The 23,568-nt window shown below is 36.0% G+C and overlaps 1 protein-coding gene and 1 long non-coding RNA gene across 5 annotated transcripts in view; one reads left to right on the plus strand and one right to left on the minus strand.

Annotated features, from left to right (window-relative positions):
• lingo1a (leucine rich repeat and Ig domain containing 1a) overlaps positions 1-23,568 on the plus strand; it is a 187,638-nt gene that overhangs the window by 57,405 nt on the left and 106,665 nt on the right. The gene's annotated exons all lie outside the window — the stretch shown is intronic.
• LOC147837656 (uncharacterized) overlaps positions 12,073-23,568 on the minus strand; it is a 55,392-nt gene continuing 43,896 nt past the window's right edge. The window contains exons 4-5 of one of the 2 annotated variants that reach the window (XR_015526144.1): positions 15,356-15,524; positions 12,073-13,392 (exon numbers count right to left, since the gene is read on the minus strand). This is a non-coding gene — a long non-coding RNA (uncharacterized LOC147837656). Of the gene's footprint in view, positions 13,393-15,355; positions 15,525-19,319; positions 20,294-23,568 lie in introns of those variants that run through there. The other variant, XR_015526145.1, reaches the window with a different exon arrangement.

Raw genomic sequence — 23,568 nt, forward strand, 5'->3', positions numbered from 1 at the left:
AATCATTATTGTCAGTTTTGTGAAAAGATTTAGTTGATTCATTTAAAAGAGTTAGACTTCTCTCATAGTCGATTAACATAACATAACATTGATTAACATAAGGTTAATGTATGTATATATATATATATATATATATATATATATATATATATATATATATATATATATATATATATATATATATATTTTTTTTTTTTTTTTTTTTTTTTACAATTTTGAATTGTGTTGTGTTGAATGTTTTTCTTGCTCTGTGAACGAATCAATTGATTTGTTTAAAAGAGTCAGACTTCTTTTGTAGTTAAATAAGAAAATAGATTTTGAATCTCTAGGAATTGTTCGGTTTACTTTGTGAATGAATCATTATTGTTAGTTGTATGAAAAGAATCAATTGATTCATTTAAGGGCATTCGTTTTTAAGTCAGACTTGTCTCTAAGGGATATTAAGTTCCAAAAATAGACACAAAACAATAATAATAACAAAATATTTGTCAGTTTAATTAATGAATGAATCATTAACCTCATAGTTAAACAAGAAAGAGATTTTGAATCTCTAGGAATTGTTTAGTTTGCTTTGTAAATGAATCATTATTGTCAGTTTTATGAAAAGAATCAATTGATTTGTTTAAAAGAGTCAGACTTCTCATAGTTGATTAGGAAAGAGATTTTGAATCTCTAGAAATTGATCGGTTTACTTTGTAAATGAATCACTACTGTCAGTTTTTTGAAAAGAATCAATTGATTCATTTAAGAGTCAGACTTCTCTCATAGTTCATTAAGAAAAAGATTTTGAATTCCTTGGAATTGTTCAGTTTACATTGTGAACCTATCATCATTGTCGGTTGTGTGAAAAGAATCAATTGATTTGCTTAATAGAGTCAGACTTCTCTCATAGTTGATTAGGAAAGAGATTTTGAATCTCTAGGAATTGTTCGGTTTGCTTTGTGAACGAATCATTATTGTCAGTAGTGTGAAAAGAATCAATTGATTTGTTTAAGAGTCAGACTTCTCTCAAAGTTAATTAAGAAAAAGATTATGGATCTCTAGGAATTGTTCGGTTTACTTTGTGAATGAATAGAAGAAGCAATTGATTCATTTATTTATAAATAATAATGTCAAGAGATTTTTCAGTTTGTTAAAATTTAATTAAAATATTTACCTTTAACTTTTATTCAGACTTTAAATCGACATTGAGGCTCGTAAATGGCTTGTTTTTGCCACACGTGTTTGCTAGTAATGAGCACAGTGAGTTGTTCGCTGCACATCTCCGAGTTCTCCGTTGGTGTGTTTGCTGCTGTTGTGTGTGTGTGATTGTGGAGATGTTTCCAGCAGCCCATATACAGGCTGTTTGTGATGAATGGATGTTCTGATTTGACGCAGACTCTGCAATGGCTTTCCTGCTGTGGTGCTGTTGAGAGCCACTGATGTGCTGAAGGACATTTAGGTGAAAAAAGCACATTTCCCCAGCTGTTCTCGCCGCTCTTCAGCCCTTCACTCGTCTGTGTGCTTCAAAAACACCGTGTGTGTTCATGAGCCGTATTTAAATGCCTTTTAGAGGTGTTTTGCTGCTTTCATCCAACACAAAATGAGTCTCAAATCAAACTCTGAATTGGAGTTTTCAAAACACTTACTGTATGTACATCATTACAAATCAACACGCTGAAATGCCATTTACAAGCTGCTTTATATTTTTAACTATATAACTTTATAATATATTAACTAGTATAATTATAATTTTATAATATGTGTATAATATATCTTAATAAACAGTTTCTGTATTTGTGATTTCACAAGTGCTTTCTGTTTATTTATGATCGTGAATTGCATTATGGGATGTTGATCTCTGCTCTGTCGACTTTTGGTGTTGAAAATTCAACTCTATAGTTTAACAAAGTGACTTTTAGTGACTTTTTGTCACGATCGGGTGAGGAGAAAAAGGATGAGGGAGCAAGGACTCAGATGCAAACACAGGATGATTTATTGATAATAAAAATAAAACAAAAGAACAACAAAAAACACCCTAAGGGGGAAAAACATAACTATAACACAAACTTGGCTGGGTTGGCAAGGCAAGACAAGAACAAGAGCAGGAACACATGGGGAGTTTAGACGACGAACTGGCACAGGACATCAGACATGAGGAGAATATAAGGAGGAGAAAATTACCACACAAACAGATGAATATAATTAACTAATAATGGGTTAACAAGGAAGGTAGGACTTGACAATAGACAGGAGAGCGCATGACACAGAGACAACACAAGCCATGCGCTCACATAAAACAGGACAAGAACATGCAGCCAATGAGAGAACTCATTAACCGCATGTTCATGACAACATAAGCACACAACAAAAGCACGTGACCACAATGTAAACACAGAGCCACGTGCTTTGACAACAGACGCAAGACCTGAGCGATAGATAGATAAACACCTTACCGTGCGCTCGCACATATGCAACGCGCATGCTTCATCTCAGCGTCAACCAAAACCGAAAGCAACTAGACGAAGACGCTGAGAATAAAGCAGCGCGATGCTGACAGAACAACACAAACACGAGTACAAGACACTGTGCGCACACTGAGACACACACAATGACAGAAACAAGTGCTCGACCCAAGAAAATTCGAGCCGAACAGGACAGGACTAGACATGACTAGTGTCCGGACTCTGCCACCAAAACAAGAGTTTACATGACCAGAGTGGCAGACCCATGACAATTTTAGTAGTTTGGAATGTTATCAGGTATAGCAAAGAATGTAAAGAGAAATAAGTCTATAAAATAACAGAAAATGCAGTTTATTGCAAGATTTTTACCATAATATACAACACCAATCCAGTCAATATATCACTTTAAACTATGAAAAATGTTAATTAAAGTCACTTTTTTAAACTTTTCAAGAAAAAAGTTGTTGTAAGAAAGATTAATAATATTAATAGTTCCTTACATTTCTATAGCGCTTTTCTGGACACTCAAAGCGCTTTACACATTGGAGGGAATCTCCTCATCCACCACCAGTGTGCAGCATCCACCTGGATGTCTCGACGGCAGCCATATTGCGCCAGATGGCACAACACACACCAGCTGATTGGTGGCGAGGAGACAGAGTGATGAAGCCAATTATGATATGGGGATGGTCAGGAGGCCATGATGGACAGAGGCCAGTGGGCAAATTTGGCCAGGATGCCGGGGTTAAACCCCTACTCTTTTTCGAAGGACATCCTGGGATTTTTAACGACCACAGAGACCTTGGTTTAACATCTCATCTGAAAGAGTGAGCAGTATTAACCTTATTCTTCAATATAGAAGTGCGCTCGTTTTTGCGATTATTTTAGAACTTCCGATTCATTTGCCTTTAAGAGAAATAGGAATAATAAATGATGGAAAACAGTCAAACTATTTGCTCTATAAACAAGTGTTTGCATGCAATACAAAGTAGGATAATATAATAAGAAAATTTCAGTTTGCAACATCAAGCAGCAAAACGAGCTGTTTTTAATGTCTAAAAATTAATAGAACCGAATAAGAACGGAAATCTTGAGCCAAAACAATTCAAATGGCTGCACTCGCTCATACACGTAGAATGAGGTGAATAGAGTCCCCTTCACTATACAGGGGCATTGGCACCCACACAGACTGCAAGTTGAGTGCCCCATGCTGGCCTCACTAACATCACTTCTGGCAGCAACCCAGCTTTCCCACGTGGTCTCCCATGCACGTACTGACCGTGCGCAGCCCTGCTTAGCTTCAGTGAGCAACCATGTCTGTGTGATGTAGTGTTGCCAGCAACAAGTCTTTAAGTAATTTCACTCACCTCAGTTGTTCACGTTATTTCAGAGTAATCTTGTAGGGAAATGTGACTTTGTATGTTTACTCATATTTAATATTTGGTGTGTTCTACGTCTGGTTGAATGCTGCGTTACAGACCAACGTAAAGGTACAGTTAAAGTCAGAATTATTCCGAATTATTAGCCCCCCTTTGATTTATTTTTTTTTTACATTTCCCAAGTGATGTTTAACTGAAGTGATGTTTTTAATTTTTTTAAACCATTTTAGGGTTAAAATTATTAGCCCCTTTAAGCTAGATATTTTTTCAATAGTCAGAACACAGAACAAACTATCGTTATACAATAACTTAACTAATTACCCTAACCTGCCTAGTTGACCTCATTAACCTAGTTAAGCTTTTAAATGTCACTTTAAGCTGTATAGAAGTGTCTCGAAAAAATATCTAGTCAAATATTATTTACTGTCATCATGGCAAAGATAAAATAAATCAGTTACTAGAGATGAGTTATGCTGCGTTCACATCAGACATGGAACGCGCGTCAAGCGTGAGTGATTTACATGTTAAGTCAACGCAAACGCGCGAATAGACATCCTGTGGCACGATACGCGCGAATGCCGCAAATTGCGCGAATAGTACAAATAGTGCGATACGCGCGAATGGCACGGCGCGAATTGACCTTTTGCGCGTTTGACGCACGTTTCGCGCGAATCGCTCGAGTTCGAAAATCTGAACTTCAACGGACATTCGCGTGGCGTTAACCAATCAGAAGCTTGCTCTTGTGGGGGCGTGATTGTGACGTAGAACCTATTGATGGTGTCCCGGGTGTCCTGCAGGCGACACCGACAACAAGTCATCAAACTGGGCTTGGCTCAGTCAGAAGCACCGCTGAAAGTCTCCGTCATCCAGGTTCAGTTTCTGGAAGAGTTTATGAGCTCACAGAGCTGAAAGAAACTAGTGGACTCAGACACGACCCTAAACGTATCAACGCTGTTTTTCAGCCTTTATAAAACACATAAACACTGTTATTTTCTTCAAAAAAATCCATGTTAGCCATTTAGCTATGAAGTTATAGTCACCGGGCAGACAGAAGCCTTGCCCATCACGCGAACCCGCGTCTGTTTTGAAGTGAATTTGACACGCGAATGAAGCGGATTTGACACGCTAATGAAGCGAGTAACCTCAAATGTTCACTCGGCAATTTACGCATGAATAGCGCGATTTATCCGCGTGTTCCGCGTCTGGTGTGAACACAGCATTATGAAAACTATTATGTTTAGAAATGTGTTGAAGAAATCTTCTCTCCGTTATACAGAAATCAGGAAAAATAAATAAACAGGGGTGGCGAATAATTCAGGAGGGGTAATAATTCTGACTTCAACTGTAAATACTGTCACCTACGATCATGATGTGTGTAAAATCATGGCTTTGCGAGGGTAGTTTGTGTTCACATGGCCTTAATTTTTGGTGAATCAGTTGTGATGACATCATAGAGAGTGTCTAGACCCCAAATTTGCAGGAAATCTGTCGCATTTCAAATCTTGTGAGTTTGCTTGATTTTGCGATAAATTCAGTCATCCGAAGATGGCAAAACTGTGGAGGCACTATATAATGAATTATATCGATTTGATATTAAATTGAATTTACAATCGTTTCAGTTTACTTTATAATATAGATTTAATGATTATAACAATATTATATTATCTCTTGATGTAGGGCTGCACATTGTCTCATTTAGCATCTATATCGCAATGCGCGCATCAGCAATAGTCACGTCACAGGATCTGCAATGTTGAGTCAGGATTACTGTTGACCAGGGCTACAATTGAAATACCATCTGATTTATGGTTAAACTTTGCAGTAACTCCACAGATTTACCAGAAATGTATCACTTGCATGTGTTTTTAAGGTCTGTGACTATGCATTTCAAGGCAGTTTAATGCACTTAGACGCATTGTATTTATGTATAAAGTATGTATAACATGACATCTGGTGAAATATGTAACCGCAGAAAAATAAAATATCGATATTATCAGTTTTTTCCAATATCGTATAGTCATATCTTGATGAATTGACAGTTTCAGTGCAGTTTCCCCATTTAACAAATTGAGCAGTTTTGATGATTGAGTCGCCATACTTCTACGATGTTTGTCCGCGTGCGTCTCCCAGCGTAGCGTCCTCCAGGAACGTCCTGATCCACCTGTCTGGAGGTCATTAAGAGTGTTAAGGAAGATAAATGAAGCCTTTTGTGCTTCTGAGGGCACCGGAACGGCTGAACCGGCAGTCTTTGGTGTGTCAGTCTGTCTGAATGGCAGCTCTTATCTCTGAACTGAACCGTTATTTGGCCGCTGTCAGACTTTTTACGGCCCACAATCCTCTGTCTTCACCTCCAGGCCATTGATAAGGGGATTCAAACAGCGAGGATTCGCTCCCGAGCTTCTGTTCAAACACAGATTCAAGTCGTATCGCCATCATCCCGGTTATGAGATTCCCGCCAGCCAGACCGGTGATATGTATTTTTATAAACACTTTTATCGAGACATGATGTTAGAGGGATCTTTTAGACCGGTGTCTCCCAACCCTGTTCCTAAAGGCACACAAGCAGTACACATTTTCAACCTCTTCCTAATCAAACACACCTGAATCAACTCATCAGAACATAAGAGACTCCAAAACCTGAAAGGAATGAGTCAGATAAGGGAGACACCCAAAATATGTACTGCTGGTGTGCCTCCAGGAACAGAGTTGGGAAACACTGGTTTAGACAAAATTTTACTCACCATTTAGGTCAGTTAGGTCAATCAGATCAGAGTTAGCTTGTCGAAGGGAGGGGCTTACAGATCTTAAGCACTGAATTGATTCAAACGAACCATAAGATAAAATTAAATTTCATGACTCACTCACTATTTAAAGAAAGGATCACGTGAGTTTTTGAAAAAATATCTGATTTGTGGTTTGTAATGTATCTGTTCTTCAATGTAAACACTCCGCAAAGTTCTTCATCAAAAAGTGCATGATAAATAATGATTTTGTCTCTCAAAAGGAAGAGTCGACTCTGAATCAATTCAACGAGTCGTTATGTTTTTGAGTTTTTAAACCACTACGATCTACGTCAGCATGTCACATACGAACATGGGAGTTTTGTTTCTGATGGACGTATCAAAATTTGGCCAGCTGACCGATCAGATCAGAGTTAGCTTGTGGAAGGGAGGGGCTTATAGATCTTAAGCACTGAATCGATTCAAATGAACCATATAGATCAGTGGTCCCCAACCAACGGGCCGGGGACCGGTACCGCTCTGTGGAACAATTGGTACCGGTAAATTATTGCTGTAGAAATATTCCACCCGCGACTTGGTTTCTTCCACTCACCCCCGCCATCTCACGTGAAATGGACTATGCCAAAATCCATATCTATATCTATATGGAGTTTCACATAATCATACTCATTTGGGCTGTAACATGCCAACATTTAATTCGGCTATACAGTTGTATTTTTGTTAATATGTTCGTCAGTTGAGATGTTTGGCACAGATGTTATGTATTTGATGCATATAAACCTTGATTGAAACATAATCAGCCCGCGATAGTGCAACTAGCGCATGCGCACTGAGTTGTATATGATTAACCTGGATGCACGAGCGCAGCTCCCATTTCAACCATTTTCAAATCTTTAACCAGCTAAGATCTACATCAACACGATTAAAGTAACTCATTTGCATAAACCCCACCTACCTGAGACATACAAATGTTGGAATGTTTTGTTTCTGACAGTAAATGCTTATGAAAAGACCAATCAAAATTTGGCAAGCTGACCAATCAGAGCAGAGTTGGCTAGGGGAAGGCTCTGAAGCACTGAATTGATTCAAATGAATCATGTTGAAAACATTTCAGAATGATTCTAATATAAAAATGCATATTCTCATCAGGAATGTCTGCTAATCAAACGGCTGATGTTTGTATAAACACATTTATATAAACATGACTTTAAAGATGTAGTTCACCCAAAAAATAAGATTTGCTTACCATTTAAAGAGCGGGTCACATGAGTAAAAATATCTGACTTGTGGTTTGTAATGTAGTTGTCCGTCAATGTAAACATTCCACAAAGTTATTAATCCGAAAAGTGTTTGATAAATAATGATTTTGTCTCTCAAAAGGAAGAGTCGACTCTGAATCGATTTAACAACTCGTCATATTTTTGAATCTTTAAACTGCTACAATCCACGTCAGCATGTAACATACAAACATGAGAGTTTAGTTTCTGATGGACTTATCAAAATTTGGCCAGCTGACTAATCAGATCAGCGTTAGTTTGTCGAAGGGAGGGGCTTACAGATCTTAAGCACTGAATTGATTCAAATGAACCATATAGATAACATTTAACTCCATGATTTACCCACTATTTAAAGAGCGGGTCACATGAGTTTTTCAAAAATACCTTATTTGTGGTTTGTAATGTAGCTGTCCTTCAATGTAAACACTCTGCTAAGTAGCTAATCAAAAAAGTGTGTGGTAAATAATGATTGTGTCTCTCAAAAGGAAGAGTCGCATCTGAATCGTTTTAAAGAGTCGTTATATTTTTGAATCTTTAACCTGCTATGATATACATCAACATGACTAAAGTAACTAGTTTGCATAATTCCTGCCTGCTATGCCATACAAATGTGGGAATGTTTTGTTTCCAACTCAATTGACGCATACGTTTATTATGTGCATTAGTAGAATTTATGAATGTTTTCTTATTTCTGTTGATGTTTTTTCATGCGATATTCTAAAATCTGCATAAAACAAGTTGATGAAGCCAGTTTCCAACATTCTTTAAATTATCTTTTTTTTTTGCTTTTGGCACAAATGGAGGATGAGTGCATAACTAGCCCTTTTTTAGTCATATCTTGCTAGTTTTCAGAATACGCTTGGCTAGTATCATGATTTCCATGGTCTCATGGTGCAAACTGGACTTTGATGAAGCAGCTTCTAGAGGCTTCTTTTCTCCTCTCATTTTTCTCTCTCATTCTCCATTAGCCCAACGAGTCGTTTCATTGTAACTGCTCATTCATCTGAAGGAAAGAGGGGGAAAAAAGCCTCTTCGCTGCACTTTGGCTGCGTTCTGCTGGTTAGTGGAGTTAAAGTCCTTCCACAAGCGTTTTTATTCTTTATATTCATGATGAAAACCTTCAGCAGCTCATGCCATCTGCTGCTGAGCACAACTCAGCCGTCCTCAGAAACGCTGCATTCGTGATAAAATATCTGCTGGCCTTATTAATCATTCAGATGGGAGGAATTTAGCTGGTTTGTAGCTTCACAAGCGATCTGAGACTCAGGAAAAAAAAACTGTGTATGTGTGCCTGTGTGTGTTTAACGGTTATTGTTTAAGAAATCAAAAGATTCAAATTAGACTGAAACATTGGAGTCAAATGTCTGGGTTTTAAAATTGAAACAAATCATTTGAGTGTTATGTGGTTTACAACAGATTTGGGGTCAAAAATCTAAGAAACTGTTGAATTTTAGAAACTGTAAACTGAAATCTGGTTATCAGAGTGAATCGTTTGAGAAATTGAAGAGTTTAGAGTGAATTCCAATGTGGTTGTTTATGAGTTTATTCATGTTTGCGACAAATTCAAAGTGAATCATTTGAGAAAACTGGGTTTTTAAAGTGAATCTAGATGTAGCTGTTGAATTTACTCAAGTTTGCAACAGATTTGGAGTGAGTCATTTGAGAAAATGAAGAGTTTAGAGTGAATCTTGATACAGTTGTTGAGTTTACTCAAGTTCACAACAGATTCGGAGTAAATCTGATGAAAAAATGAAGAGTTTAGAGTGAATCCCAATACGGTTGTTGAGTTTATTTAGGTTTGCAACAGATTCAAAGTGAATCATTTGAAAAATATATTATTTTAAAGTGAATCCAGGTACAGCTGTTGAGTTTCTGAGTAAATCATATGAGAAATTGAAGAGTTTAGAGTGAATTCCAATAAAGTTGTTGAGTGAATCCCAATAAAATTATTGATTCAGAGTGAATCATTTGAGATTACAAAGACTTTATAGTGAATACAGGTATAGCTTTTGAGTTTATTTAAATTCCGAACAGATCTGGAGTACATCATTTAAGAAATTTAAGATTGTAGAAATGTTTAAAATGTTTAAGTTTATCCAAGTTCACAACAGATTCGGGGTGAATCATATGAGAAATTTAAGAGTTTAGAGTAAATCCAGATACAATTGATAAGTTTACTCGAGTTCACAACAGATTTGAAGTGAATCAATAGGTTCATTAAGTATTTAGAGTGAATCCAGGCTGAATTGTTTGAATTTACTCAAGTTCGCAACAGCTTCAAAGTCAATAGTTTGAGAACTGTAAGAGTTTAGAGTGAATTCAGATACAATTGATAAGTTTACTCGATTTCACAACAGATTTGAAGTGAATCAATAATGAAACTTAAAAGTTTAGAGTGAATCCTAATACAGTTGTTGAGTTTATTTAAATTCGCAAGAAATTCAAAGGCAATAGTTTGAGAAATGTAGGAGTTAAGAGTGAATACCTATGTGGTTGTTGAGTTTATTCAAGTTTGCAACAAATTCAAAGTGAATCATTTGAGAAAACTGGGTTTTTAAAGTGAATCTAGATGTAGCTGTTGAGTTTACTCAAGTTCACAACAGATTCGGAGTGAATCTAATGAGAAAATGAAGAGTTTAGAGTGAATCCCAATACGGTTGTTGAGTTTATTTAGGTTTGCAACAGATTCAAAGTGAATCATTCGAAACATATATTATTTTAAAGTGAATCCAGGTACAGCTGTTGAGTTTCAGAGTAAATCATATGAGAAATTAAGAAGTTTAGAGTGAATTCCAATAAAATTATTGATTCAGAGTGAATCATTTGAGATTACAAAGACTTTATAGTGAATCCAGGTATATTTTGAGTTTATTTAAATTCAGAACAGATCTGAAGTACATCATTTAAGAAATGTAAAAGTGTAGAAATGTTTAAAATGTTTAAGTTTATCCAAGTTCACAACAGATTTGAAGTGAAACATTAGATTCATCAAGTATTTAAAGTGAATCCAGGCTGAATTGTTTGAATTTACTCAAGTTCGCAGCAGCTTCAAAGTCAATAGTTTGAGAAGTGTAAGAGTTTAGAGTGAATCCAGATACAATTGATAAGTTTACTCGAATTCACAAAAGATTCGAAGAGAGTGAAATTGAAGAGTTTAGAGTGAATCCCTGTATGATTGTTGAGTTTACTCACGTTCAAAGTGAATCATTTGCGAAAACAAATTTTAAAGGGAATCCAGGTACAGCTGTTGAGTTTCTGGGTGAATCATATGAGAAATTGAAGAGTTTAGAGTGAATTCCAATAAAGTTAATAAGTCAGAGTGAATCAATTGAGATTACAAAGACTTTATAGTGAATCCAAGTATAGCTTTTGAGTTTAGTTAAACTCAGAACAGATTTGGAGTACATCATTTAAGAAATTTAAGAGTGTAGAAATGTTAAAATAATTGAGTTTATTCAAGTTCACAACTGATACGGAGGGAATCATATAAGACATGTAAGAGTTTAGAGTAAATCCAGATACAATTGATAAGTTTACTCGAGTTCACAACAGAGTCGAAGTGAATCACTAAAGAAATTGAAGAGTTTAGGGTGAATCTTAATCCAGTTGTTCAGTTTATTTAAGTTCTTAACAGATTCAAGGTAAATCGTTTGAGAAATGTAAGAGTTTAGAGTAAATCCAGATACAATTGTTAAGTTTACTCAAGTTCATAACAGATTTGCAGTGAATCATTTGATTCATTTAAGTATTTAGGGTGAATTTAGGCTGAATTGTTTGAATTTACTCAAGTTCGCAACAGATTCAAAGTCAATAGTTTAAGAAATGTAGGAGTTTAGAGTGAATCCAGATACAATTGTTAAGTTTACTCGAATTCACAAAAGATTCGAAGTGAATCAATTGTGAAATTGAAGAGTTTAGAGTGAATTCCAATACGGTTGTTGAGTTTACTCACGTTCAAAGTGAATCTTTTGCGAAAACAAATTTTAAAGTGAATTCAAGTATATCTGTTGAGTTTACTCAAGTTCACATTAGATATGGAGTGAATCACTTCAGAAATTAAAGTGTTTAGAATGAATCCAGTCTAAATTGTTTGCGTTTACTCAAGTTCACTATAGATTCATTCAATCATTTGAGAAAATAAATAGATTAGAGTGAATCCAGGTAACAATTGTTAAGTTTACTCAAGTTCACAACAGATTCAAAGTTAATCAGTCACATAATTGAAGATTTTAGAGTGAATCCCAATGTGGTCATTGAGTTTATTCAAGTTCACAACAGAATCAGAGTCAATAGTTTGAGAAATTGAAGAGATTACAGTAAATCCAGATAACATTCTTGGGTTTACACACATTCACAAACCGATTCGAAGTGAATCAAACTGGAAATTGAAGGGTTTAGTGTGAATCCCTATATGATTGGTGAGTTTATTCAACTTCACAACACATTCAGAGTCAATCTTTTGAGAAATTGAAGAGTTTAGAGTAAATCCAGAAACAAATTTTTCAGTTTACAAAGTTTTCTCACGTTCACGACAGATTTGAAATCGCTTTAGAAAATGGTTTTAAAGTGAATTCAAGTATAGCTGTTGAATTTACTCAAGTTTACAACAGATTCAAAGAGAATCATATGAGAAATTGAAGAGTTTAGAGTGATTCCAGACTGAATCGTTTGAGTTTACTAAAGTTCACAAACAATCATTTAAGAAATAAAAAAAAGAATAGAATGAATTCAGACCCAAGTGTTTGCATATTCTCTGATTCAAAAGAAATGTCGAGTTCACAGTGAATGTAAACCGAATCTATACCTAATTGTCTTCGAATTTTAGACCTGAGAACAGATCTAAACCCAATCATTCAACATTCTAAGCACCAATCAGTATTCTAAACAAATCTAGATTGCTTTGCCTGACAATTTACTTCGCAATTCAGGTCACATTTATCAACGTCCACTCACAAAAGTCAACTGTTCTATTAGCATAATGCTCATCGAAGATGCATAAAGCGATTTTACCATGTCTAGACCAGCAGCCGTCGGCCTTGAATCTCGCTTTTGTCCCGGTCAGCTCAAATGTTCATCTGCGGTCAGCAGTGAAGGCTGTATCGTCAACACATCCAGATTTATGATGACTCAATGCACACACCTGAACACACACACTCTCTCTCTCTCTCTAAAGGAATTAAGACCACACGACTGGACAATAAACTGGACCAGACATATTTGTCAAATCAAACCTGCTCTCTCAGCATGCTATAAACCAAAACCAGTACTTAGGAAAGACGTGCTGTTTGTTTTTGGCCCATGGCTCAACGAAAGGGATTTCTTTTACCCTTATGGCTTTCTTTAAATCGAAGATCTTGTTATCCAGACGTGCGCTGAAGGGGATTTCATTCACAGCGGAGGTGTAGAGGAGAATCTATCATTTCGGAATCCGAGGTCATCACATTATAAGCACTTTGTAAAGTTTTTAGGGTATTCAGGCACTTCGGTCTGTTCTGCTGTCGTTTGCTGTTATGAATAAGTCATCAAGAAGAACTGTAGAGCTTTTCATGTTCTGTAATGATGGAATCCTGTATTGTTAGCTGGAGGAATGTTGTGGTTGTGTGTAAGAGACTCATAATGTGCCTGTTGTTTGATTCTGAAGTTCAGATTAAAGTGAAATCTTTAAGGGTTTAAAGAGTTTAGAATGAATCTAGACTGAATCATTTGAGTATTCAGAACAGATTAAAGTGAATAAATAATTTGAGAGTTTGACGAGTTTGAAATGGATCTACAATGAATCATTTGAGTATTTTAAAGTAATGCACAGATTAAAGTAAATTGTCTGATAAATGAAAGAGTTAAAAGGAATCTAGACTTAAACATTTGGGTATTCTGAGGTCCAGAACAGATTCTGAGTGAGTCATTTGAGAAATGTAAGAGTTTAGAATGAATCTAGTTTGAATCCTTTAAGCATTCAGAACAGGTTAAAGTGAACAAATGATTTGAGAGTTTGAGTTTGGAATGGATCTAGACTGAATCATTTGAGTATTTTAAAGTGAAGCACAGATTAAAGTAAATTGTTTGATAAATTAAAGAGTTAAAATGAATCTAGACTAAAACATTTGGGTATTCTGAGGTCCAGAACAGATTCTAAGTGAGTCATTTGAGACATTTAAGAGTTTAGAATGAAACTAGACTAAAACATTTGGGGATTCTGAGGTCCAGAACATATTCTGAGTGAGTCATTTGAGAAATTTAAGAGTTTAGAATGAATCTAAACTGAATACTTTAAGCATTCGGAACAGATTAAAGTGAATAAATGATTTGAGAGTTTTGTTGAGTTTGGAATGGATCTAGACTGAATCATTTGAGTATTTTAAAGTGAAGCACAGATTAAAGTAAATTGTTTGATAAATTAAAGAGTTAAAATGAAATTAAACTAAAACATTTGGTTATTCTGAGGTCCAGAACAGATTCTAAGTGAATCATTTGAGAAATTTAAGAGTTTAGAATGAATCTAGACTGAATTATTTAAGCATTCAGAACAGATTAAAGTGAACAAATGATTCAAGGGTTTGATGAGTTTGCAATGGATATAGACTGAATCATTTGAGTATTTTAAAGTGAAGCACAGATTAAAGTGAATTTTTGATAAATTAAAGAGTTAAAATGAATCTAGAATCTAAACTGTATTATTTGGGAATTCTAAAGTCCAAAAGTGATTCTGAGTTTTTTCTTTTGAGAAATTGATGAGTTTAGAATGAATCTAAGCTCTGTCTACTTAAGTTTGGAACAGATGTAGTGAATCTTTTGAATTTAGAAAGATTACAGACTTTGAAGTATCGAAAACTGCAGAACAGATTGTTTTGTTTGGGATGATGAGTTTAGAATTAATCTAAACTGAATCATGTATGTATTCTAAAATACAGGACAGATTTTAAGTGAATCATTAGAGAAATTGAAGAGTTTAGAATGAATTCAGACTCTGAGGTTTACTCAATTGAATCATTTGAATTCAAAAAGAATCCAGACTTTCAAGTATTGGAAAGTTGGAGTGAGTCATTTGAGAGATGGAAGAATTTAGGATTGAATCCTCTGAATATTCTAAAGTTTATAACAGATTAAAGTGAATTTTTTGAATCATTTGTGAATCATTTGATATTTGTTTTAAATTATTCTACACTGAATCATTTGATTATCCGAACGTTCAAAACAGATTTTGAGCTTACTGTTTGAGACAATAAGAGACTTATTGTTGTTCTAGATCTGACAATGAAGACGATTTTATTTACAGTGAAAGTGTGAAGCATAATCTAACATTTCTGAATCCGAGGTCATCACATTATAAGCACTTTATAAAGTTTTTAGGGCATTAACTCGCTTCGTTTTGCTTTGCTGCTGTTTGCTGTAATGAATAAGTCTTCAAGAAGTATTAAAGAGCTTTTCATGGTCTGTGACGCTGGAATACTGTATTGTAAGTCGAATGAATGTTGTGGTTGTGTGTAAAAGATTCATAATGTGTCGTGATGTTTTACCTGAATATCCGGCTATATTTAGACGTGAAGTGTTATGAAGTGAGACAGTCGGTGTCTGGCTTGCTGATTCATGTCTATACGGTTTGATAAAACATCTCCACGACATGCAGTAAAAGTTGAATTGGAAGCCCAGCTGAGTATTTGATTGGTTGCATAAAAGGTTTATGTGCTGGAGAAAGAGAGAAAGAACATTTGATGGATGGGAAAAAAGCATTATTCGCTGTAAATGGCAAAGAAAGAGCCGGGTCAACTTGAACTGAAGGAATTCAGTAAATCAGATTTCTAAAAAATTACAAATAAAATACAAAAAGCCTGTGGCTGCCTGTCTGAAATTCACAGGGTAACAGTATGGGGTCTTTGTTGTTGCATTTTGTGCTTTAAAAAGCACCACGCATTCTCTATTGGCGACAGGTCGGGACTGCAGGCAGGCCAGTCAAGTACCTAGTTAAATAATTACATATCTATGTCATAAATTTGCAGCCTTCTCTATCTATCTATCTATCTATCTATCTATCTATCTATCTATCTATCTATCTATCTATCTATCTATCTATCTATCTATCTATCTATCTATCTATCTATCTATCTGTCTATCTATCTATCTCAATTGATATGAGCGCAATATGAACATAAATTCATTTCATATGATAAAAATACCATTATGAATCTGCTTCCACTCAAATCCTCCTCCAGTCTCAAACACTGCAGCTTTTCTTTCTTCCATTTAGAGAAATGTGCTTTATTACCGCTGCACACAGACACAATTGAGCTCCTGAAGGCCGCAGTATAACTGATATAAAGAGCCGCACGGAGTCCAATGTGACGCATGGCATTCTTCACACATTAAAACATCCAGAAGAAAGCAAATGAAAGCATCACTCATCACTGCCGCTTGGAGAACTGTAATGGTTGTTTCTCCGCCTGCTGTTTCGGGTGGGTTTCCATTCATGTCTTCTTCACATTAGAATCATTAGCTCCACGGCGTCAGGAGAAACACTGTGGCTTGTTCCTTCATCATTTCAAGAATTCAGACTACTGGTGTGTTAAAGGGACAGTTCACCCAAATATTAAAACGTTCATTCACTCCACAGGTCATCCAATATATGTAGGTGACTTCTTTTCTTCAGTTGAACATTAAAGATTTTGAGCTGAATCCGTGGTTCTTGGTGATTCATATAATGGAAGTGGATGGTGACAGGTTTTATAGATTAAAAATAATCATAAAAACGAGTCCAAAATCAACAGTTGTGGCTCCTGATGACACCCTGAGCTCTTGTGATGCATAATGACTGGTCTGGGTAACATTTGAACATTATTTACAATATTATTAGCTTTAATTAACAGTCTAATCAAACCGATTCATTTAAAATAATTGTATATTGTAATTTTACGTACTCTATCTGAACAAACCGATTCACTTAAATGAATCAGATATTGTAATTTTACATATTGTATCTGAGCGAACCGATTAACTTAAATGAATCAGATATTGTAATTGCGTACTGCATCTGAACACACCGATTCACTTAAATGAATTGTATATTGTAATTTCACTTACTGTATTTGAACAAACTGATTCACTTAAATAGATCATGTATTGCAATGTTGAATACTGTATCTAAACAAACCGATTCACTTAAATGAATCAGATATTGTAACGTTACGTACTGTATCTGGACAAACCAATTCACTTGAATCACATATTGTACAGTAATGTTACGTACTGCTTCTGAAGAAACTGATTCACTTGAATCGGATATTGCAACCTTAAATACTTTATCTGAACAAAATGATTCACTTAATTGATCTGAATATTGTAATATGACATGTTGTATCTAAACAAATCGATTTACTAAAATGAATCGGATATTGTAATATTACATACTGTATCTGAACAAACCGATTCACTTAAATGAATCAGATATTGTAACCTTACGTACTGTATCTGGACAAACCAATTCACTTGAATCACATATTGTTATATTACGTACTGCTTCTGAAGAAACTGATTCACTTGAATTGGATATTGCAACCTTAAATACTTTATCTGAATGAAACGATTTACTTAATTGATCTGAATATTGTAATGTATGACATATTGTATCTAAACAAACCGATTTACTAAAATGAATCGGTTTTTGTGATGTTACATACTGTATCTGAACAAACCGATTCACTTAAATGAATCGGATATTGCAATGTTGAATACTGTATCTAAACCAACTGATTCACTTAAATGAATCATCTATTGTGATGTTATGTACTGTATTTGAATGAACTGATTCACTTAAATGAATCGGATACTGTGATGTTACATACTTTATTTGAACAAACTGATTCACTTAGATCATATATTGCAATGTTGAATACTGTATCTAAACAAACCAATTCACTTAAATGAATCAGATATTGTAACGTTACGTACTGTATCTGGACAAACCAATTCACTTGAATCACATATTGTACAGTAATGTTACGTACTGCTTCTGAAGAAACTGATTCACTTGAATCGGATATTACAACCTTACATACTTTATCTGAACAAAATGATTCACTTAATTGATCTGAATATTGTAATATGACATGTTGTATCTAAACAAATCGATTTACTAAAATGAATCTGATATTGTAATAATACATACTGTATCTGAACAAACCGATTCACTTAAATGAATCAGATATTGTAACGTTACGTACTGTATCTGGACAAACCAATTCACTTGAATCACATATTGTAATATTACGTACTGCTTCTGAAGAAACTGATTCACTTGAATTGGATATTGCAACCTTAAATACTTTATCTGAATGAAACGATTTACTTAATTGATCTGAATATTGTAATGTATGACATATTGTATCTAAACAAACCGATTTACTAAAATGAATCAGTTTTTGTGATGTTACATACTGTATCTGAACAAACCTATTCACTTAAATAAATCAGATATTGTAATGTTGAATACTGTATCCAAACCAACCGATTCACTTAAATGAATCATCTATTGTGATGTTATGTACTGTATCTAAATGAACTGATTCACTTAAATGAATCGGATACTGTGATGTTACATACTTTATTTGAACAAACTGATTCACTAAGGTCATATATTGCAATGCTGAATACTGTATCTAAACAAACCGATTCACTTAAATTAATCAGATATTGTAACGTTAAGTTCTGCTTCTGAAGAAACTGATTTACTTGAATCGGATGTTGCAAGCTTACATACTTTATCTGAACAAACTGATTCACTTAATTGATCTGGATATTTTAATATAACATATTGTATCTAAACAAACCGACTTACTGAAATTAATCGGGTATAGTGATGTTACATACTGTATCTGAATAAACTGATTCACTTAAATAAATCATCTATTGTGATGTTATGTACTGTATCTGAATGAACTGATTCACTTAAATGAATCGGATACTGTGATGTTACATATTGTATTTGAACAAACTGATTCACTTATATACATCATATATTGCAATGTTGAATACTGTATTTAAACAAACCGATTCACTTAAATGAATCAGATATTGTAACGTTACGTACTGTATCTGGACAAACCGATTCACTTGAATTATATATTGTAATGTTTTGTACTGTATCTAAAGAAACCGATTCACTTGAATCAAATATTGTAACCTTACATACTTTATCTGAACGAACAGATTCACTTAAATGAATCGGGTATTGCAATGTTGAATACTGTATCTGAACAAACCGATTCACTTGAAATGGATCAGGTAGTGTAATGTTATTTACTGTATCTGAATGAACTGATTCACTTAAATCGGATATTGTAATGTTACGTACTGTATCAGGACAAACTGATTCACTTGAATCACATATTGTAATATTACATACTGTATCTGAAGAAACCGATTCACTTAAATAATCGCATATTAAAGTTACATACTGTATCTGAAGAAACAGATTCACTTGAATCGGATATCGTTACATTACATACTTTATTTAAATGAACCGACTCACTTAAATCAATCGGATATTGTAATATTACAAATTGTATCTGAACAAACCGATTCACTTCACATATTGTGATGTTGTGTTCTTTTTCTAAACAAATTGATTCACTTAAATGAATCGGATTTTGTACCGTTACTTACTCTATCTGAACAAACTGATTCACTTTAAGATGACTGAACTGCTTTGCCCGAACAAATCTTGCATTCAGAATCTACATACATAAACCAGAACGAACTGAGTGGACAAAATGAATCACAAATAATGTGCATTCACACTAAGTTTACATAAATTGCATTCCAGACCACATTTAAAATGAATATTTATCCAAATAGTGTACCGTATATGACTACAAAATATAAAAGCAGCCATCATAAGTAACACAAGGACTTAAAAACATATTTAATCATCTGTCTTCTCCTTAATAGAGTCATCAGTAGAGTCACTGCAGCGGGGACTTTGATCAAGTCTTATGGAAATATATTCCATGTAAAATACTTTGACAGAAGATCTTGACAGGATCTTTGGAAAGGTGTCACACACAATAAATGCCCTTTGAGAATGTAAAATGTGGAGCTTCAAACAGACGAGTGTGAGAGCTAAGAGCGCAGCAGGGCTCCTGTCAGGGAGAAAGATTTCTGAGTTTTTCCATAACAGTTGAGGATGTCATTTTTTTTTTTCCCCGAGCGCAACCGAGGCAGGTGTTGAGAGAGAGTTGAAGTCAGCTGTGAATGGAAATGTTTCTGCCTGAAGGAGGAGGAAGGCAAGAGGTCTGACACACTCCTGTAGTCACTCAACATTCCGTGATTCTTAACTCCGCCCACAATGTGATGCTCCAGCTCTGAGCTCCGCCCACTGTATCAATTCAGTTCACAGTTCAGTGGCCGGTTGTATAGACATGACAGTCGGTTACTGTTTCTTCAAACAACTCTTTTAAAATAAGCTGAAACAACACAATTGTTGAATTTTTTTTTTTTGGTTTTATGTTTGATCAACTACTAAAACTATTAAGTCAATTTAATTCCTTCATATTGTCCCAACACAAAGCAATTGCAGCTCACATTGTACAAAATGCTGGGGTTCACAACATTATTTCATGTTGTGCTAACACAAGTTAACTTTAAAGTTTGTACAAATAAAAAAATACTATTAAGGGTTTTTGAAAATGACCACCCATGCAGTGTGTAACACAGCTCTAAGTGAATGAAAACATCCAGCTGTCCTTCCTGCGTCAGTTGCGTCACTTCACTCCCATTCATGAATTCTCTCGCGAGGCATTATGAGATGCATGGAATGCGCACTCCAGAATCTCGCAGGAAGTAGTAAGTCATCTGGGCACTTCTCGCATACTAATTTTCGAATTCTATGAATTCGGACATACTACTTGGCTCGCATACTGATTTTAGCGTACTGTATAGTATAGAAGTATGCGGTTTCAGAAGCAGCGTAAAAATTTGCACGCTGAATAAATTTTCAAAATAAAAGTATTTACATAATGTGTGTGTACTAACTGCATATACGCATATACATTTACTAGCCACTTTATTAGGTACACCTTACTAGTACTGGGTTGGAACACCTTATGCCTTCGTTTTGGTTCATATTGACATGATAGCATCCCGTTCACCACCATTCCAACACATCTTAAAGGTGCTCTATTGGATTAAGATCTGGTGACTGTTGAGGCCATTTGAGCCTAATGGGCCCACAGTGTGCTAAGAAAATATCCCCCAAACCAGTACAACAATCACCACCAGCCTGAACTGTTGATACAAGGCAGGATGGATCCATGCTTTCATGTTGTTGACGCCAAATTCCAGCCCTACCAAATGCTGCAGTATAAATCGAGACTCATCAGACCAGGCGACGTTTTCCCAATCTTCTATTGTCCAATGTGCCTGTGTGATTTGTAGCCTCAGTTTCCTGTTCTTAGCTGACAGGAGAGACACAAGGTGTGGTCTTCTGCTGCTGTAGCCCATCCATCTCAAGTTTGGACATATTGTGTGTCAAGAGATGCTCTTCTGCAGACCTCTGTTGTAACGGTTATTTGAGTTCCTGTTGACTCTGTCATCTTGAACCAGTCTGGCCATTCTCCTCTGACCTCTGGCATCAACAAGGCATTTGCGCCCACAGAACTGCCGCTCACTGGATATTTTTTCTTTTTCTGACCATTCTCTGTAAACATTATAGATGGTTGTGCGTGAAAATCCCAGTAGGTCAGCAGTTTCTGAAATACTCAGACCAGCCCGTCTGGCACCATCAACCGAGCCACATTCATTCATTCATTCATTTTCTTGTCGGCTTAGTCCCTTTATTAATCCAGGGTCGCCACAGCAGAATGAACCGCCAACTTTCCAGCAACTTTTTACACAGCGGATGCCCTTCCAGCCACAACCCATCTCTGGGAAACACGCCACATTCAAAGTTACTTAAATCACCTTTCTTCCCCATTCTGATGCTCAAGTTGAGCATGTCTACATGCCTAAATGCATTGAGTTGATGCCATGTGATTGGCTGATAAGAAATTTGCGTTTACGAGCAGTTGGACAGGTGTACCTAATAAAGTGGACGGTGATTGTTTATATATATTTCATTTTACTATTAATATTTAATATAATTTTTTAATTTGTATTAAATATAAACATTTAATCCATAAATGTAAACAAGCATTTTCTCAAATATATACATGTACAAAATAAATATGCTCAGTACACACATGAAACTTTTATTTTGGATGTGATAAATCGCAATTAATCTTTTGGCAGCACTGTTTTTTTTTTTTACTGCTGCAGTGGTTTGAAATTGTGGCTTCGGCCAGTTGAGCACAACATCATCCCAGTGTCTCCATCCTGATCGCTCTCATTCATGATTATTAATGAGTACATTAATAGTTCACATCCGCCCACATCACCCGAAAGCCCAATCAGCACCACCCTGGCCATCTGTAAGCCCCGCCCCATCCCATTCAAGTGTGCCAGACTCTGAAGGGCCGCTGCACCACACAGCTCACTGGCAAAGATTAGACTCTATTGTATGGAGAGTGAGCCGGCAATAGGCCTGTCAGCTTTCCGGCGCCAGGGGAATAATTACGCTTGGACTGATAGATGGCTGTAACTGCGCAAGAAGAATGGAGTAATTCTCATATGTGCCCTACCACAAAAATGCCGACGGCCATTAAGCGGAATGATGGGGAATTAAATTCCGCGCAGTATTTTAACAGGATCTCATTTGCAGTGGAAAGCCGAAATATTGCGCCGCACCTCTCAGTTGTGTCATTTGATTTGAATGGCAGTCAGTGTGTGTGTGTGTGTGTGTGTGTGGTAATGCAGGACACCGGGGACAGATGGAGATCAGAGACGCTTGCTGAGTAATTAACAGAGATCCAGTTGAACAGATCAATGAGGATGCTTGTGTTTACAGTCGGGGGGTGTGTGTGTGTGTGTGTCTGTTTGGGTGGTTTTAATAGGAATGGTTTGTCACGAAACGAATATTCTGTCAGCATTTATTCAGATGCATGTCATTGCAGACCTGGTAAGACTTTTAATGGCCTGTTTACACCAGGAATAATAACAAACTTAAATCTGATCACAAATCTGATCACTGATCCAGTCATAATTCTGCACAGGACCTATTGGAACCCGCATGGACCAAATATTCTCACAAAATTCAGTCAAGTTTGGTGAAGGAAAAGTCATGGTTTGGGGTTACAATTAGTATGGAGGCATGCGAGAGATCTGCAGAGTGGATGGCAACATCAACAGCCTGAAGTAGAGATCTGCGCGGGCCTAAATTTTTAATCCCGCTCCTGCCAGGTTTTAGCGGGACCGATCCCGCTTATATTCAACATTTGTTGTCCCGCTACCCGACCCACCCCCTTTTCTACCTGCCGCGCTCATTCTTGCTAACGAGAACAAAACTAAAAACCACCCAGCTATACAGAGTTCTAAACACACACACACATAAGCACCAAGCAAGTGACACACACACACACACATAGGCATCAAGCTCTGTCTCACACACACTCACACACAGCACAAAGCTCTCTCTCATTCGTGCGCACACACACACAGACACACACAGCAACAAACAAGCTGTATCATTCACACACATACTGTACATACGCAACGTTGCTCACTCGGGAGTCGGGAGCGATATTGTTAGACCGCCCGCTCACAGTTTGTTTTATATTTTTATTTGATTTTATTTACTTCTCTTTCC

This window comes from Danio rerio, chromosome 25 (genome assembly GCF_052040795.2).
Source record: "Danio rerio strain M-AB ecotype USA chromosome 25, GRCz13ab, whole genome shotgun sequence".
NCBI classification, from domain to species: Eukaryota; Metazoa; Chordata; class Actinopteri; order Cypriniformes; family Danionidae; genus Danio; species Danio rerio.